At 42.7% G+C, this 17,967-nt stretch overlaps 1 long non-coding RNA gene across 1 annotated transcript; it reads right to left on the bottom strand.

Moving 5' to 3' along the window:
• Positions 1-14,425: 14,425 nt before the first annotated feature.
• Positions 14,426-15,030, bottom strand: LOC145156320 (uncharacterized). Its single transcript, XR_013736608.1, has 3 exons — positions 14,943-15,030; positions 14,681-14,830; positions 14,426-14,601 (listed from the first exon to the last, which is right to left on the bottom strand). It is a non-coding gene; the product is annotated as an uncharacterized LOC145156320 (long non-coding RNA).
• Positions 15,031-17,967: the final 2,937 nt, after the last annotated feature.

Raw genomic sequence — 17,967 nt, 5'->3', positions numbered from 1 at the left:
AGTCTTGCGCAAGTGGGAGATTGAAATATCTAATATGCTTAAGAGTCATATTAGAATGATATTGCTAATTAACATATGATACTAAGGGTCACACTAACAACAACTTGATACAATTGATTATTTATTAGAAATTGATTTTAATAAATATTCATAAGCTCTTATAATAAATTGGGAAAATATTTATATCATGGAAATTATTATTTTACAATACAAGTAACACACATTATTTCATAAGGTATGAATTAATAAGTCATGCACAACCTTTTGGACTAGTTGGATCTTTTTGTCTTTTACCTAAAGACAAAGTTTATAGTTTATAAAATATAAATTATGCCTTTGTTTTGCTTGCAAATGGACGAAACTAGCATAGGTTGTAGAGAGCATGGCCTTACAAATTATTTAATCAAAAAGTATGGAGCATGGCCTTACAAATTGTTTAATCTAAAAGAATGGAGCATGGCCTTACAATTTGTTTAATAAAAAAGTGTAACATGCCGAGATTTGGCAGGTATTCCTGAACCATCTTCTATCATTACCTTGTCATTTATAGTCCTTGGGGGTTGGAAGTGAAGAGCCAAGATAAGTTTAAGGGCCAAGTTTGCAAACTTGGGCTAAGAGGGAGTACGTTGCGCGTACATAAGAGTACACTAAGCGTACTAAGGTCCCCCTTAGTGCGCTGGGCATACACTTGTGTATGCTGGGCGTACTAATGTCAGGGTGAAACCCTAATATATAGGGTTTGGGGCCTATATAAGCAACATTATGAGCACCAAAACCTCCCTTACCTCAGCCTCCACAGATTATACTCGTCTTCCCCAAACCCTAGCCTTTCCTTTGTGTGTTTAAGCTTATTGAGTGTGTTCTTGAGTGCTTTAAGAGGAAGTTATTGCATCAAAGAGTTGGAGAAAGAGACCAAGCTTGTAGATATGAAGTTAGCTTGTGCCCAAGAAGCTCCTGAAGGTATAAAGTTCCAAACTTTATGCATATATGCATAGATCTCACCATTTTACTTTAATAGAAGCATTTCTTGTCCCAAAAGCCATAAGGTGGTGCATGATGTGATTTGGACGAAAAGGGCTGTCCTTCTAGACTCTTGAAGGGACCTTGAGTGATAAAAATGAGGTCCCATTAGCTGTATGTGTCCCATGCATGGAAAAATAAGGTCTTAATGGATTAAGACCAAGAATTAAGAACTTTATGGACGTCCAAAGTGATAAAGTTCATGACTTTATGGATCCTAGGCATGTTAGGTCTCTGGATCTGAAGTTTGGGCTTAAGTGCTTAAGCCATTAAGCACTTAATAAGGTTTCGGCAAACTGTCGAGTACGCCCAGCTTAAATCCAGTACGCCCAGCGTACTGGGTCAACCTTCCGATGGTGGTCAACATCTGGACGATCAGCCGGAGCCAGTAAGTAGACCCCAAAATACCATACAGTTATTTGATTATGTGATATGTTAGAACAACATGCTAGTACTAGGCTAGGGATCGTCAGGAATTGCATGATAGAATTTCCTGATTACATGATGCCATCTAGCATAGGGTTTCCTTTATATGAGATTGACATCATTACTGTAGTTGCTTAGTGTATGCAGCACGGCTGTAAATAATTAAGATCTTATAGCCTGAGAATGTTTGATTTGGCCTTATGTTCTGTTCTTATTGATTAGGGGCTTAGGGTAGGATCAAATATTCGAAAGTCTATAGGGTCTAGCATTATGTATGACTAGCATACACTAGTGCTGCAGGGTTGGTGGAAGTTTCATGGATGGGTGGGTTGTGTGAGGTCGGTAGGTCAGTTGTGGGACAGTTAGCCTTCCTCTAGGAGTGAGGTTGAGCGACCACCATATGCATGTATATTGTTAGGGTGTTGTGGTGATACTCGAGACAAATATGGGTAGGTGTGGAAGGTAGTATGGGCCCGTACTACTGAAAGCACAGGACCCATACGCATAGCAAGGAAGTCATAACCCCTAGGGTTTAGTCGGGAGTTGGTTCCCAGTTATTTATGCAGATTGTCTGATATCTTCCTGTTATATTTCAGTATGGTGGTTACGAGACGCTTTGTGACTGGATCCGAGTCGGGATCAGGATCAGGAGATGGAGGCTAGGTGGGGCCAGCAACACCTGAGGCTGTGGTGCAGATGGGTACAGAGGAGCTAGATGCTAGGATTCGAGAGATCCTACATGATGAGGTTGCTGCTATGTTCCGGGCACAGTTACCGGAGATGTTTGGGTCTATTAAGATCGCCATGGTCAAGTATTTCGACGAGCGTTACGCAGCCCTTGCAGAGACGGATGCCGCTGCAGCTGCATCGGCTGTAACAGCGGCAGGAGGAGGAGGAGCCAGTCGGTGCTTCCAGTACCGGGACTTCGATAAAACGAAGCCCCTGACATTTTATGGTACCCAAGATCCGATTAGAGCTATGAGGTGGTTATCTGACGTGGAGGGCTGTTTCTTCACGTGTTCATGTCCTACTGACTAGAAGGTCAGATGTGCCCTAAACATACTGAGGCTCGGGGCCAAGTACTGGTGGAGGTTGACGACAGGGTCGTACACTAATGAGCAGAGAGCTGCTGTTACTTGGGACCAGTTCAGGGACATGTTCCGCTCCCGATACATTCCACGGGTCGAGCGGGAACGTTTGGCTCAGGAGTTTTTGAGTTTGAAACAGGATGGGGAGTCGGTGAGGGAGATCACCCGTATGTTCACAGGGAGGGCGATGTTATGCCCATAGTTTGCTTCCGAGCAGGCTCATATGACTCATTATCTGAGCATGCTCAAGACGGACATCCGTCAGTTTGTTGCCATACAACAATGTGATACTGTACTGGATCTACAGGAGGCCGCCAGGCGGCATGAGTTGGAGATTGAGCTGCAGTTGAGGGAGCAGCGACATGCCTCAGCACAATCTCAGCCGACGCCGAAGCGGTCTAAGACCTCTGATTCTACGATCGGGGGTCAACAGAGTCGTACTTGCGGAAAGTGTGGCCATTCTGGAGTTTGTTGAGCGGGTAGTGGGTGCCACAGGTATGGCAAGGAGGGGCATTATACGAAGGATTATCGCCAGGCCGCCCCGGTTCCGGGTATGGGGTTATGTTATCACTATGATCAGGTTGGCCACCTGAAGGCCAACTGTACGTTGCTTTCCACCAAGCCGGCACAGGCTCCAGCACCGTCTACATTGAGGATTGCGGATGGGAGGCCAGTTAAGGCAGAGCCTCTGAAGGCTTAGGGGCGTGCCTTCTAGCTTACGACCGAGGAGGCTAGGGCAGTGCCAGACGTGGTTGCTGGTATGTTTCTATCCTCTATCTCTTTTATTATATCTGTTTTATGCTTATCTGTTGTACCTGTGGTTAGGTACGTTTTTAGTGAACTCCTTGCCTGCATTGGTTTTATTTGACTCGGGGGCGAGTCAGTCGTTTGTATCCCATACTTTCAGTAGAGAGTTAAGTATGCCAGTAGACGAGCTAGAGTGTCCGTTGCGAGTCTCTATCGCCAAAGAACATGGGGTTTCTGCTTCTTTAGTCTACCAAGGATGCGAGTTGGAGATCTTCGGAGTGTCTTTTCCGATAGACTTGATTCTGATTCCCATGGGGGAGGTGTGCGTGATTGTGGGCATGGACTGGCTCAGTCGATTCGGTGCCATGATTGATTGTGAGGGTCAGAGAGTGGTAGTTCGAACTCCAAGTGGGGGAGAAATGATTGTATATGGCAAGGGCACCAGAGTGGGAGCAGGGATCTGTTCAGCTGTCAGGGCTCGACAGTATATTCAGCACGGGTGTGCGGGTTATCTGGCGTATGTGGTGGATATGCGGGCCAGGGATCAGATTTCAGTTTCAAAGGTTCCAGTAGTCAGGGAGTTTGTTGATGTGTTTCCGGAGGGGTTGCGAGGGATACCTCCGGAGAGGTAGGTCGAGTTTCGGATTGACCTGGTGCCGGGTTCGGCCCCTATCGCCAAGGCGCCGTACTGGTTGGCACCACCCGAGATGTAGGAGCTGTCATCACAGCTATAGGAACTGTTGGGCAAGTAGTTCATTCGACCTAGTAGTTCTCCATGGAGAGCACCGATCCTCTTTGTCGGGAAGAAGGATGGTTCGCATCGGATATTCATAGATTATAGGGAGTTGAATAAGTTGACAGTGAAGAACTGTTATCCACTCCGGAGGATAGATGATCTCTTTGGTCAGTTACAGGGTGCATCTTGGTTCTCCAAGATAGATTTGAGGTCGGGATATCATCAGGTACGGGTCAGAGAGGAGGACGTGGAGAAGATCGTGTTTCAGACTCGTTATGGTCATTACGAGTTCGTGGCGATGCCGTTTGGGCTCACTAACGCACCGACAATATTTATGGACCTGATGAATCGCGTCTGCAGACCGATTCTTGATCGATCGGTCATCATGTTTATAGATGATATCTTGGTGTATTCCAAGACCTGAGAGCAGCACGAGGAGCACCTCATGGAGTTGTTGGGAGTTCTGAGGCGAGAATGGTTGTATGCCAAGTTCTCGAAGTGTGAGTTTTGGTTACGAGAGGTTCAGTTCCTCAGACATCTCGTTAACCAGGAGGGGATTTTGGTCGACCCGACCAAAATCGAGGCAGTCATGCAGTGGGAGGTGCCGAGATCTCTTTCAGACATCAGGAGTTTTCTGGGATTAACAGGGTACTACTGGAGATTTATACAAGATTTCTCCAAGATTGTAGTACCCCTCACTCGTCTGATGGGGAAGGGGGTAGATTTTCGGTGGGGCCCTGAGCAGCAGAGGGCGTTTGAGACCCTCCGTTAGCGTTTGTGCAAGGCTCCAGTTTTGACACTCCCGGAGGGAGTTGAGGATTTTGTGGTGTTTTGTGATGCATCCATCATAGGTTTAGGGGCGGTCCTCATGCAGAGAGGACGGGTGATAGCCTACGCATCGCGGCAGCTGAAGACGCATGAGACAAGATATCCCACACATGATTTAGAGCTGGGAGCGGTGGTGTTCGCTCTCAAGATATGGAGACATTACCTCTATGGGGTCCGTTGTACCATATACACAGATCACAAGAGATTGAGACACATCATGGATCAGCCGAACCTAAACATGAGGCAGCGCAAGTGGCTGGATGTAGTCAAAGACTACGATTGCGAGATCCTTTACCACCCCAGTAAAGCGAATGTGGTGGCGGACGCTTTGAGCCGCAAGTCAGCTGGGCCTCCTGCCCAGCGGTATGTATGAGGATAGAGGTGGACTCTCCGCTTGTGAGTTTGATTAGAGATGCTCAGGTTGAGGGCATGCGACCGATCACGATGGACTTCATTACCAAGCTGTCGAGGACGGCGAAGGGATTTAATGCTATATGGGTCATCGTAGATCGATTGACCAAGAGTGCCCCCATTTCTTGGCTATACGGGAGAGTTCGTCGGCCGAGAAGTTGGCCGACGTGTACGTCCGCGAGATCGTTGCTCGCCATGGGGTTCCGGTCTCCATTGTTTCCGACCAGGATGTTAGATTTACCTCCCGTTTCTGGCAGAAGTTCCACGAGGAACTGGGCACGCGACTGCACTTTAGCACAACATTTCATCCGCAGACCGACGGTCAGAGTGAGCGGACCATTCAGACCCTCGAGGATATGTTGAGGGCACGTGTCATTGACTTCGGTGGGAGTTAAGATTCCCACCTACCCCTTGCAGAGTTCGCCTACAACAACAACTATCATTCCAACATTGGCGCCCCACCTTTCGAGCTGTTGTATGGGCGGAGATGTCGCACCTTAGTTTGTTAGGGTGAGGTCGGACACAGGGTGATGGGACGGACAGAGGTAGTCTTGCAGACTACTGAGAAGATTCAGCAGATTAGGCAGCGACTGCAGACCGCCCAAAGTCGGCAGAAGAGTTACGCCCACAGACACCGATCTGAGTTAGAGTTCCAGGTGGGTGATATGGTACTCTTGAAGGTCTCACCCAGGAAGGGTGTGATCCGCTTCAGGAAGAGGGGGAAATTGGGTCCCCATTACATTGGGCCGTTCATGATCATTTCCAGGGTTGGCAAGGTGGCATACATTCTAGAGCTACCAGAGGAACTTAGTCGGATCCACAACACCCACGTCTCGCAATTGCGAAAGTGAATTATGGATCAGGAGGCAGTGGTGTCCTTGGATGATATTCAGGTCGATGAGCGCCTGAATTACGTGGAGAGGCCTGTGGCCATACCGTAAAGGAAGATGAAGGTTCTACGGAACAAGGAGATACCATTGGTGAAGGTACAGTGGGAGCATCAGAGGGGATCCGAGTGGATGTGGGATCCCGAGTCCGAGATACGGGAGCATTACTCGGATCTATTTGCCGCAGCAGACTTTGAGGACGAAGTCTAAGTCAAGTGGGGGAGAATTGTAACATCCCGAGATTTGGCAGGTATTCCCGAACCCTCTTCTATCATTACCTTGTCATTTATAGTCCTTGGGGGTTGGAAGTGAAGAGCCAAGATAAGTTTAAGGGCCAAGTTTGCAAACTTGGGCCAAGAGGGAGTAAGATGCGCGTACATAAGAGTACGCTAAGCGTACAAAGGTCCGCCTTAGTACGCTGGGTGTACACTTGTGTACGCTGGGCGTACTAATGTCAGGGTGAAACCCTAATATTTAGGGTTTAGGGCCTATATAAGCAACATTATGAGCACCAAAATCTCCCTTACCTCAGCCTCCACAGATTATACTCGTCTTCCCCAAACCCTAGCCTTTCCTTTGTGTGTTTAAGCTTATTGAGTGTGTTCTATAGTGCTTTAAGAGGAAGTTATTGCATCAAAGAGTTGGAGAAAGAGATCAAGCTTGTAGATCTGAAGTTAGCTTGTGCCCAAGAAGCTCCAGAATGTATAAAGTTCCAAAATTTATGCATATATGTATATATCTCACCATTTTACATTAATAGAAGCATTTTTTGTCCCAAAAGCCATAAGGTGGTGCATGATGTGATTTGGACGAAAAGGGCTGTCCTTCTAGACTCTTGAAGGGACCTTGAGTGATAAAAATGAGGTCCCATTAGCTGTATGTGTCCCATGCATGGAAAAATAAGGTCTTAATGGATTAAGACCAAACATTAAGAACTTTATGGACGTACAAAGTGATAAAGTTCATGAATTTATGGATCCTAGGCATGTTAGGTCTATGGATCTGAAGTTTGGGCTTAAGTGCTTAAGCCATTGAGCACTTAATAAGGTTTTGGCAAACTGTTGAGTACGCCCTGCGTAAATCCAGTACGCCCAACATACTGGGTCAACCACCCTGATGGTGGTCAACATCTGGACGAGTAAGCCCAGCGTACCAGAGGAGTACGCCCCACGTACGTCCTCTGTTGGGCCTTTGACGAATGGGCTTCAGATTTTGGGCTATTTATGGACTAAATGGAATTGGGCCTTTGCTGGACTTTGTAAATAAGATATTTTGGGCCAGGTAGTGATAGCAGATCATGAGGTTAGGCCCAATTAGGAGGTTGGGCCTAATTTAGTAAATTGGGCCAATAATGGGCTTTATATATGGACTTTCAAGTAAAGGATTGGGTAATTGGGCCTTGGCCCAATTAAGAAAATGGACTTAATGAATGGTGTGGACATTTAGTCAAGAATCTTATTTTGGTTATTAACTTAGTATTTATTGTGTAATAGTTTGGGATTCTCGGTGAGACAACAGTCAGCGATTTTATAGTATTTCAGCACTACTTGCGAGGTGAGTTATCCTAACTATACTAAGGGGTCTAAGGCACCAAGGCCGGCCCATTGGATATGATATCCTAACAGTGGTTGTATGTTGAGTATGAGTAGTGTTGCATGCTAGTTTCTATGCCAGTTAGGTAGATCGGTAGGACTACCTGTGTTGTTATGTGATTATCTGTATGCGCATTAGTTATGATATATGTTGACATATTATGTGAGATGGGTTGAGGTGAGACTGCTCCGTGCGGTAACCAACAAACCCGGGAGCATTCATGATACGAGCTGAGGGAGACTCATACTGTGGGCTCGGGAGCATTCCAGTTACGAGCTGAGGGAGACTCGTACTGTGGGCTCAATGGCAAGCCATATGTGAGCTGTGGGCCCGTAAGGCAATCCAGACTCACACTGTGGGCCCAGGGGGTAATCCAGTCTATAAAGTTGTGGATCCAGTACATGTTGTTATTTGTATATGTGCTATGTGCAGTGTATCGGTATTTTGGGGAACTCACTAAGCTTTCGGGCTTACAGTTTTAGTTTATTGTTTCAGGTACATCAAGGGATCGCGGCAAGGCAAAGGCATGATCGTACAGCTCCTCATGTTTTGTTTATGTTTCTGGGAAAACTCTGATATATTATATTTTGAAAACAAGTTTGTAATGATTTAATGGTTTTGGAAATGTTTTTAAAAGTTCAAATTTGGCATGATTTTTTATGGGTGTTACAAAAAGTATGGAGCACGGCCTTGCAAATTGTTTAATCAAAAGTATGGATACTAAGGCTACTATAAATACTTGGAGAATGGCTTTGATTTTATTGATTCATATGAAGAAAAATCGTGAGCTCTCTCAATTCTCTCCATCTCTTCTCTTGCTTTGAGTTAGTAGAAGTTACTTGCATCAAGTACTTGGGTATTTGTATGCAAGCTTAAGAGCTTACATAGAACTAGAATTATCATCAATTTGGTGCATTGTTGGTGTCTCAAAGTTCATCCATCTTCTTCAACATCCAAGCCTCTCCTAGAGGACCCACAGTTCTTCAAAGGTTGTTGTTACTTCTTCCTTCTATGGTCGTGTTTTTAGCTTTCCATTACTTGCAAGAAGATCCTTGGTGGGTTGTAAATGTTAGCTTTCGTTGCTATTATTTCGAGTTTTTAGAAACTAACTATACACAAACACCCAACAGATGCACATCTGTAACGCCTAGTTCCTGGTATGAACTTAAATTATTTATTTATTCATTTTGGAAGGGCCACTCGACGAGTTGGTGGCCCTAACTCGTCGAGTAGAAGGCAGAATATGCGTGGGTTTTAAGTGAGCTACTCGACGAGTCGAAGTCTTGACTCGACGTGTAGGACAGTCTGGATGAAACCCTAATCTTTAGGGCTTGCACCCTATTTAAGCATCATATCTGGCCTCCACCCCAGCCTCTATCACCTCCAAACCCTAATCTCGAAACCCTAATCAACCTTGAGTGATCTTTGTTGGGTTTTATACAAACAATCCTATGTGTGCATGCAACCTTAGAGTTGGATCTATGTTATCACTATTAGTTATACAACATTATGAACACATAAGGAAACCTAGCATGCTCCTAGTAATTTCGAAATTCACATAGGAGAAAAGAATACATACCTTTTGTTGTTATATAGTAATAACAACTAATTCCTTGAGTTTCCTTAGCTTTTGAAAGCAAGTACCACAAGTGTAGTACCTCTAATGGCTCACAAACACACTTTGGGCGAGAGGATGAATATGAGAGAGAGAAGGAAAAGTACTAAGCTCCAAAATTCGTCCCTAGTAGGGTTTTCCCAAGGAGTGGTCGAATTCTAGTGCCTTAGGGTGCTATTTATACTTGAGGCTAGCTAGGGTTTCAAGGTGGAAACCCTAATCCCTTAGCTTAGGGCCTAAGCAAGTCCATGGACTCCTTTCCTTAAGCCCTTGGACTAAAACTCCTAGATCCTTCTAGGATTTTCGTTCAAGCCTTAATAAAGGTGATCCAATAGCCCAAAGTCTCAACTATCAAATAATTACAAAACAACCCATGTACTTTTAATTAATTCCTTTAATCCCGAAATTAATTCCTAATTAATTTCTGATTAAATACTAATTAATAATATGATTCCAAATTATTATATTAATCATATAATATAATAAATAAATCATATTTATGCCCTAATCAACCTCTCTCCTCAACTGTCATCCTGTCTAGTCACCCGTGTGAAGGCAACCCAAAAGGACCATGCTCAAAATCGGGTCAAGTACATACCAAAATAGTTATGGACTTAGACACTAATCCAACAGTCTCCCACTTGGATAAGTCTAATAACTATTTTGCGTATGACTTCAAAACCTGATCAGCAATCGTAGCTTTCAAAAGCCGTTGTCAACTCTGATCTTATCAGATACGTGCGTCCTTTAGATAAGGGATCGTATATTCCTCCATTCTCAAGATATCGTATAGACACGAGACATGGATTTAAATCATTCTCTCTGTCTATGTATTGTTTCCCGACTTCTGATTCATGACGACTGACAACAGACTACAATTGAACACATCAACTTAGTCCCGGCTTGGCCAAGCGCTTAGGGTGTCATCACTAAATCATCTAGGGGCCCACAGATATCGCTTTTATCCCACTTTGGGTAAAAGGAATGGATAAACTTTGACTCAAATTCTTGCTTGCACCTACTAATCGAATCACACAAAACAATAAGTTTTATAACACCAAGTTACTGGTGCGTTTACTTATCATCAATGTGCAACCGACCAGCAAATAACAACTCACACGTCTCGGTTTCAAGAATATACAATGTTATCGTCTCACTAATCACCCGTGATAAATCCATGAAGTGATTCAAGTGAGCGTGGGTTTAATCCAATACTTTAATCTTACCAAAGCACACATGAACTCTGCAGCAAACTTGTGCTATGTCTAAACACTTTAGACAATCTGCAGACAGATTCATGACAGTCTTCCTTCATACCTACTTCCAACGTATGACCGACTGTGGAGGTTCGAATAACCCAGTTATTCTGGAAGTCAAAACATGTAAAGTGAAACGTAATAATAATATTAATCCTATATGGTCCCAAAACTTTTGAGCGTAAAACTACTATAAAACTACTATATATACTGGTGGTAGTCAGGGTTTTCATACAGAACACATTATACATTACTGGTGTTAGCCAAGGTTTTCATACAGAACATACTATACATTACTGGTGATAGCCAGGGTTTGTCATACAAAGGTTTCCATACAGAACATACTACACATATTGGTGGTAGCCAGTGTTTTCATACAGAACACATTATACATTACTGGTGATAGACAGGGTTTTCATACAAAGGTTTTCGTGCAGAACACAATATACAATACATCTGGTGGTAACCAGGCACACAGACTAACATTTTCATATACTACTACAGAATACAGTAACGAACGTACATTTTGGTCTTAGGGTTTAAGACTATTTTTCATTACTAAAGAAAATATGGGATTTTCTTGAGAACATGCAAACATTTTATAGATTCACAGATAGGTTTTCATTACAAAAACATATTTATGAACTCAACAACTTAAATGTTGATACTCTTTCAAAACCACTTGTATTCTCAGGGAACCGGTAGACAGGTACAACCGCGGGTTTTTGAGAAGACTAAGCTTTTAGAGTCGCATCTTTTATACTTTTGGTTATACATGTTGTTGTTATGCAATTTATGTATCGAACAAATGTAAATATTCTACTTATTCAATGTAACGGTTGTGTTTGCTTTGATTACTATGATGCAATTGTTGTGTTACAGTACATGACGTCCTCCACCCCAGAACCTTTCCGCCGTTCCGGTTTGGGGGCGTGAAAGATTGGTATCAGAGCATTATTTATAGTGGACTGAGTATATGAAATATTACATGGTATACAACTATAAACATTAAAGGGCCGAAGTGCTCTGAACTAAAAGTATACTTTTAAAATCTAAGTAGTTTATAAAAAGTATACAAGTATACATACGTACCAGAAACAATATCACAAGAAGAACAAAACAAAAGTATTAAGATGTTGGACACCGCTGTTAAACCTGAACAGTTATGTAATCATATCTGGGATAAATATAGCCTGATCAACTATATTTATTTGAGATACGACCAACATGTGTTTGGGAGTGATGGTGGTGTTGCAACAAGTCTAAAACTTTCCAAAATCTATACAAAAAGGGAACAATAGAACAGAACACACAACCTAAAATACTATAGGAGTATTTTATCTAGAGCCAGACACATCGTACAATTTTCATTCCAAGTGTTAATATAATTTCATGGCGATTGTTTACTTGGATTAAGTAGACTTCCACTGGAAACCGCTTGATAGAACACTATAATTGTCAGGATAAGATATACACTGTTCAATATCACCTGACTTCTGACCACTGTAGGGTACTTATCTTCGTTTTCTCATGAATTATTTTAGAGAAAGATGTCTCCGAAGAAGAAGTCCAACCGAAAGAACAACAATCCTCCACCGTCGCCACCTCCTCAGCTCGACCCTGCTGTGTTTCAAGCAGCAGTTACAGCCGTTGTGGCTGCCTCCATGTCGCAGATCAATTCTAGCGGCACTAGCGGATCGGGTAGTGGTACCCATCCCCTTAATCTCGATGGCAGCCAGGGACACCCAAAGGAGTGTTCCTACAAGGATTTCATGAACGCAAAGCCCAAATCCTTCGATGGCAATGGAGGTGTCATTGCTCTAACTTGCTGGTTTGAGAAAATCGAATCAATATTCGAGATCTGTGCGTGCCCCGAGGCAAGCAAGGTGAAATTTGCCGCATGCACCTTCACTGATATAGTACTAACTTGGTGGAACAGCCAAGTCAAATCCCTAACTCTTCCGGTAGCCAATGCCATGAGTTGGGAGAATTTGAAGGAACTAATGCTTGCTGAGTACTGCCCACGGGGCGAGATGCAAAAGCTAGAACAAGAGCTGTGGAATCTGAAAATGAAAGGTTCCGACGTCGCTGCATACACTGCTAGGTTCAGCAACCTGGCTCTTCTGTGTCCCGGGATGGTCACCCCGGAAAGCAAGAAAGTTGAGAGATACATATGGGGATTGACACCTCCAACTCAGAGGAACGTCTTGGCTGCTAAACCTCTCACATTCGACAGAGCCAAGTGTCTGGCGCAGACCGTGATAGATCATGAGGATAGTCATGAACCCGTAGCCGCCGCTCCTGAACCACCTAAAGAGAGTGGTGGAAAGAAAAAGTTCTAAAATAAGCGCAAGGGCCAGCCTTCACAAGAGCCCTCCAAGAAGCAACAAACAGTGGCAGTCCACGCTGCTACCATGCCTGTTGCTGTTCCTACTGCTCAAGCACCTGCCAGTAGATATGATGGAACCCTTCCAAGGTGCGATAAGTGTAACTTCCATCATCACAGACCTTGCCGTGACATGCGATGCAACAACTGTGGCAAAAAGGGGCACACAACTCGTTTTTGCTAGACACCAGCACAACCAACCAACCAAAACCCAAAGCTGGAATAGGCCAAGCTTGCTATGGGTGTGGAGAAACCGGGCATTACAAGAAGAATTGCCCGAAAGCAACAACTACTGGCAACACGGGGAAGGTGCTAGCTATAGGTCAGGAGGAGGCAGTCGCTGATCCCTCCGTGGTTACGGGTACGTACATCCTCGAAAACTCTTATACATGCATTCTTTTTTATAGTGGTGCGGAGAGGAGTTTTGTCAGTCATGCATTTAAACACCTACTCAAACATAAATCCCAACCTCTAACCGAAACGTTCACAGTCGAGATGGCTAACGGAAAGAAAGAGAGCACTAACGACGTATTCATAGGCTGTACCCTTACCCTAAACGATTATTCCTTTCCAATCGACCTTATGCCGATTTCCATAAAAAGCTCTGATGTCTGTAGGGTTTCAAAGCACTCCATGGATGATGGCAATGGGCCCCTTTGATGAATTCTAGGTTAAAAGCCCAAGACTTGTCTTTTCCCTATAAATAGTCATGTATTATTCACAATTAGGGTTAAGAGTGAGGCAAAATGTAGTCGCCACGTGAGGTTTCTTATGTAGTGTTAGATTCTTTAGTCTATGCTGAAAGTGTAATTTATTCCTCTTATTTGAATAAATCGAGTGATCATTCGACCTAATCTTCATATTTGTGTTTGTTCTTATTTTCCGCATCTTGTTCATCAAATCTCAATTAGGGTTTTAATCCCAACAAGTGGTATCAGAGCGGGTCTTTGAAGATCTATTGATTTTTGAAGTATCGGTTCTTGGTTTGATGATTTTCTGCACAAGTTATTGAAGATTATTGGTGTTTTGGCATCTTGGAATCAAAATTCTGTTCAAGCAACTGTTCATGAAAATTTATGTTCATCTACTGTTCATCAGGGTAATTTTCTGTTAATCCGATTCGTTTTTCTGATCGTATTTATGATTCGTTCAATTTATTAATTCAATCCACTGTCAATTACGAATCCATTCTTTTTGATCTGGCCCAAACTTTCACTGTTCATGATCCATCTCTTTAGCCTTAATATGATATCTAGTGCTCCTGTTTGCGTCGCTTTTCTGTGTGTTCATTCATCCGGTTTGGTTTTCCTTATTTGTCAAAAACTAATAATCGATGGTTTGTTTGGGCTTATTGCTTGTTGATGTACCAAAAATCAATCGATTTCTGTTTGTTTTAGTCCAAGATCACATTTTTCTTCGGTTTCCTTATTCCTATAGTCAATTTAATATTTTACAATCTGTATCGATCTTTGAAAATTATTGATGATTTGTGAAAGAAATCGATCTTTGGAGTATAGATTGGGTTTTTGTTAAATACAAATCTCGGAGTCTTATAATGAACAGATGATGAACGGATGAACAGCTTGTATCTCGATTTGGTTGGTCAATCTAGAAAAGTCAAAATTCAAAATCAGTTGAAATCAGGATGTTGCAATCAAAGAAGAAGTATTCGATGTTTTGGAATTACCTCTCGGAATCAGAAACAATATCTGTTCTTGGTCTCTGTTTAGAATTACAGTCAAATCGAAATGGTTATTCCTGTTCGCAATCGCCATATGGGTCTCGCATCAGAGCTTAATACAATCATAACGAATAAAATTCGAATTCGCAATCGGAACTGTGTTATTTGGAACAAATGAAATCAGAATTAAAACTCAATCGGAATGATTGAGCTGTTGTTCTTGCAAGTCAAAATTGAAAAAGTCAAAATCGGTTTGAAAAGTCCTTACCTGCGAACGTTCGGTGATTGAAATTCTCGGATTCGCACTTCTCTTTCACGGACGTTTGTTAATATTGATTTGCAGTTGTTTGGATTCGTGTTCTTCACAATACAAAAACGAGATGTATCAGATGTTAAAATTGGGAAAGATGATTTAAGTTACATTTTTGGTCCCTGAAACTTCAATGATTTGACACTTTTGATCCCTGTTGTTTTTCACAGCTTGGCAATTTTGGTCCATTTCCAAAAATTGTTACAATTAAAGGGGTATATTGATGCTGAATTACCATTCCAGCCCCTGAATTTCAGCAAGTGACAATTTCAGCCCATTTTTCGAAAAAAGTTTACAATTTTAAGGGCAGGTGAACAGTTTTGGATTTTTTAACGTACATATTTTTTCGTGAACATAAAAATAAAGATTCCATCAAGTCTTGGCGGTTCGGAAAGTCGTTTTTGTGATAACGTCAAATTTTCACGACTTTTTCGAATTTTACACTTCATTGTGTATATCATTTTGTCACGGGGGAGCATAGTAATTTTTATCCATTCAAGATCATTCTCATGACCACTAGAAGACTTTATAATCACGTTTTCGATTATAAATCGGGGGAGAATTTGATATGGCCATTCGAAATTGGATTTGTAACTTTTCAAATTTGAAGATTTTTGATAAAGCTTGTGGTAGAATTATGAAGGTAGCTTTTACAGTAGAAGTTCTTCATCGAGCTCTGCTAAAGCTTTTACAGAGAAGTATCCTTTACAGCGGAAGTTCTTTATCGAGCTCTGCTAAGGACTTGTTATATCTCCGACTTCTAGTATTTTCTCGATCAAGTGGCATTACGAATCTTAAAATTTGGGTTGTTACATGATATTTTTTGATGGCTTATATCATTAGCTTATTTGAAGATCATTGTGACTTGGAGGGGGAGCTCTTCAAAGACAAGAAGTGATTCGGTTTCTTTGTTTTGAAATGGATTTTTATGGCGGGCTTGGTTTTCATGAAGATTTTTTTGGGATTACATTCGAAAATGAAGTTTAAAGACATTACTTCAGTGCTTGATTTATATATGCTAAAGCATGTGGTTGAAGACTATTGAAGAATCAATATTCGTGGATTGCTTCATCTATTCCTCGTTGCAAGATCTTTTTATTCGCTAGATGCTTGTTTTGGAAGTTAAAGCATTGTCATCCATTCCATACTTTGAGGGGGAGATTGTAGGGTTTCAAAGCACTCCATGGATGATGGCAATGGGCCCCTTTGATGAATTCTAGGTTAAAAGCCCAAGACTTGTCTTTTCCCTATAAATAGTCATGTATTATTCACAATTAGGGTTAAGAGTGACTCAAAATGTAGTCGCCACGTGAGGTTTCTTATGTAGTGTTAGATTCTTTAGTCTATGCTGAAAGTGTAATTTATTCCTCTTATTTGAATAAATCGAGTGATCATTCGACCTAATCTTCATATTTGTGTTTGTTCTTATTTTCCGCATCTTGTTCATAAAATCTCAATTAGGGTTTTAATCCCAACAATGTCATCATCGGCATGGATTGGTTGAGCCCCAATCGTGCTGATATCCTTTGTTACGAAAAAGCCATTCGCCTCAATCTTCCATCTGGAGAAGCCCTCGTTATCTATGGCGAAAAACTCAGCACGAACCTTCGTATCATATCGTACATCAAAGCCTAAAGATATCTGAGAAAGGAGTGTCATGCATTCCTAGCCCATGTAGTAAACGAAAAGCAAGAAGTTAAAGACCTCGAGAGCATCCCCGAAGTCTGCAACTTTCCTGATATCTTCCCCGAGGATCTTCCAGGAGTTCCTCCCGAACGCCAAGTCGAGTTCCGAATCGACTTAATTCCCAGAGCTACCCCCGTATCGTCTAGCTCCAGCGGAGATGCAGGAATTATCCAGCCAACTTAACGAACTACTCAGGAAGGGATTCATTAGACCAAGCTTCTCACCCTGGGGAGCACCGGTCTTGTTCGTTAAGAAGAATGATGCATCTTTCTGGATGTGCATAGATTATCGTGAGCTCAACAAACTCACTATCAAGAACCGCCACCCTATACCCAGAATCGACGACCTCTTCAATCAACTCCAAGGAGCCAGCTACGTTTCAAAGATAGACCTACGATCGGGGTACCATCAGCTACGAGTTCAGGAGACTGATGTTCGTAAGACAGCTTTCCGAACTCGACATGGTCACTACGAGTTTGTAGTGATGCCCTTTGGTCTAACCAACACACCCGCCGTATTCATGGACCAGATGAATAGGGTGTGCCGCCCCTTCCTAGACAAGTTCGTGATAGTATTCATAGACGATATACTTATCTATTCACGAAGCGAGGAAGAACACAGCCAACACTTAAGACAAGTTCTAGACACACTAAGAGCAGAAAAACTTTACGCGAAATTCTCTAAGTGCGAGTTTTGGATCAGAAAGGTAACCTTCCTCGGTCACGTGGTTAGCGAAGAAGGCATACATGTGGACCCTTCCAAAATTAAGGCAATCGAGAATTGGTCAGCACCGAAGACGCCCACAAAAATCTGTCAATTCTTGGGTCTTGCTGGCTACTATCGCAGGTTCATCCAAAACTTCTCCAGGATTGCTAAGCCTCTTACCGACCTGACTCAGAAAGGTGTAACCTTTAGTCGGGGAGAGAAGCAAGACACTGCGTTCCAAACATTGAAGCAGGCCCTATGCAGCGCACCTATCTTGTCTCTTCCAGAAGGGACAGAGGACTTCGTAGTTTACTGCGATGCATCCAATCAGGGGCTAAGCTGTGTACTTATGTAGTGAGGAAATGTTATTGCCTATGCCTCGAGACAGCTAAAGACACACGAAGTCAACTACACTACTCACGATCTTGAGTTGGGAGCAGTGGTCTTTGCGCTTAAAATCTGGAGACATTACCTCTACGGAACCAAGTGCACTGTCTTCACCGACCACAAAAGCCTCCAACATATTTTTGATCAAAAGGAGCTTAACATGAGGCAACGGTGACGGGTAGAGCTACTCAATGATTATGAGTGT

Source organism: Lactuca virosa, chromosome 2 (genome assembly GCF_052849685.1).
Source record: "Lactuca virosa cultivar CGN04683 chromosome 2, Lactuca_virosa_CGN04683_v6, whole genome shotgun sequence".
NCBI classification, from domain to species: Eukaryota; Viridiplantae; Streptophyta; class Magnoliopsida; order Asterales; family Asteraceae; genus Lactuca; species Lactuca virosa.
The sequence above is the reverse complement of the archived record's forward strand: the minus strand, read 5'-3'. Positions and strand labels throughout refer to the sequence as shown.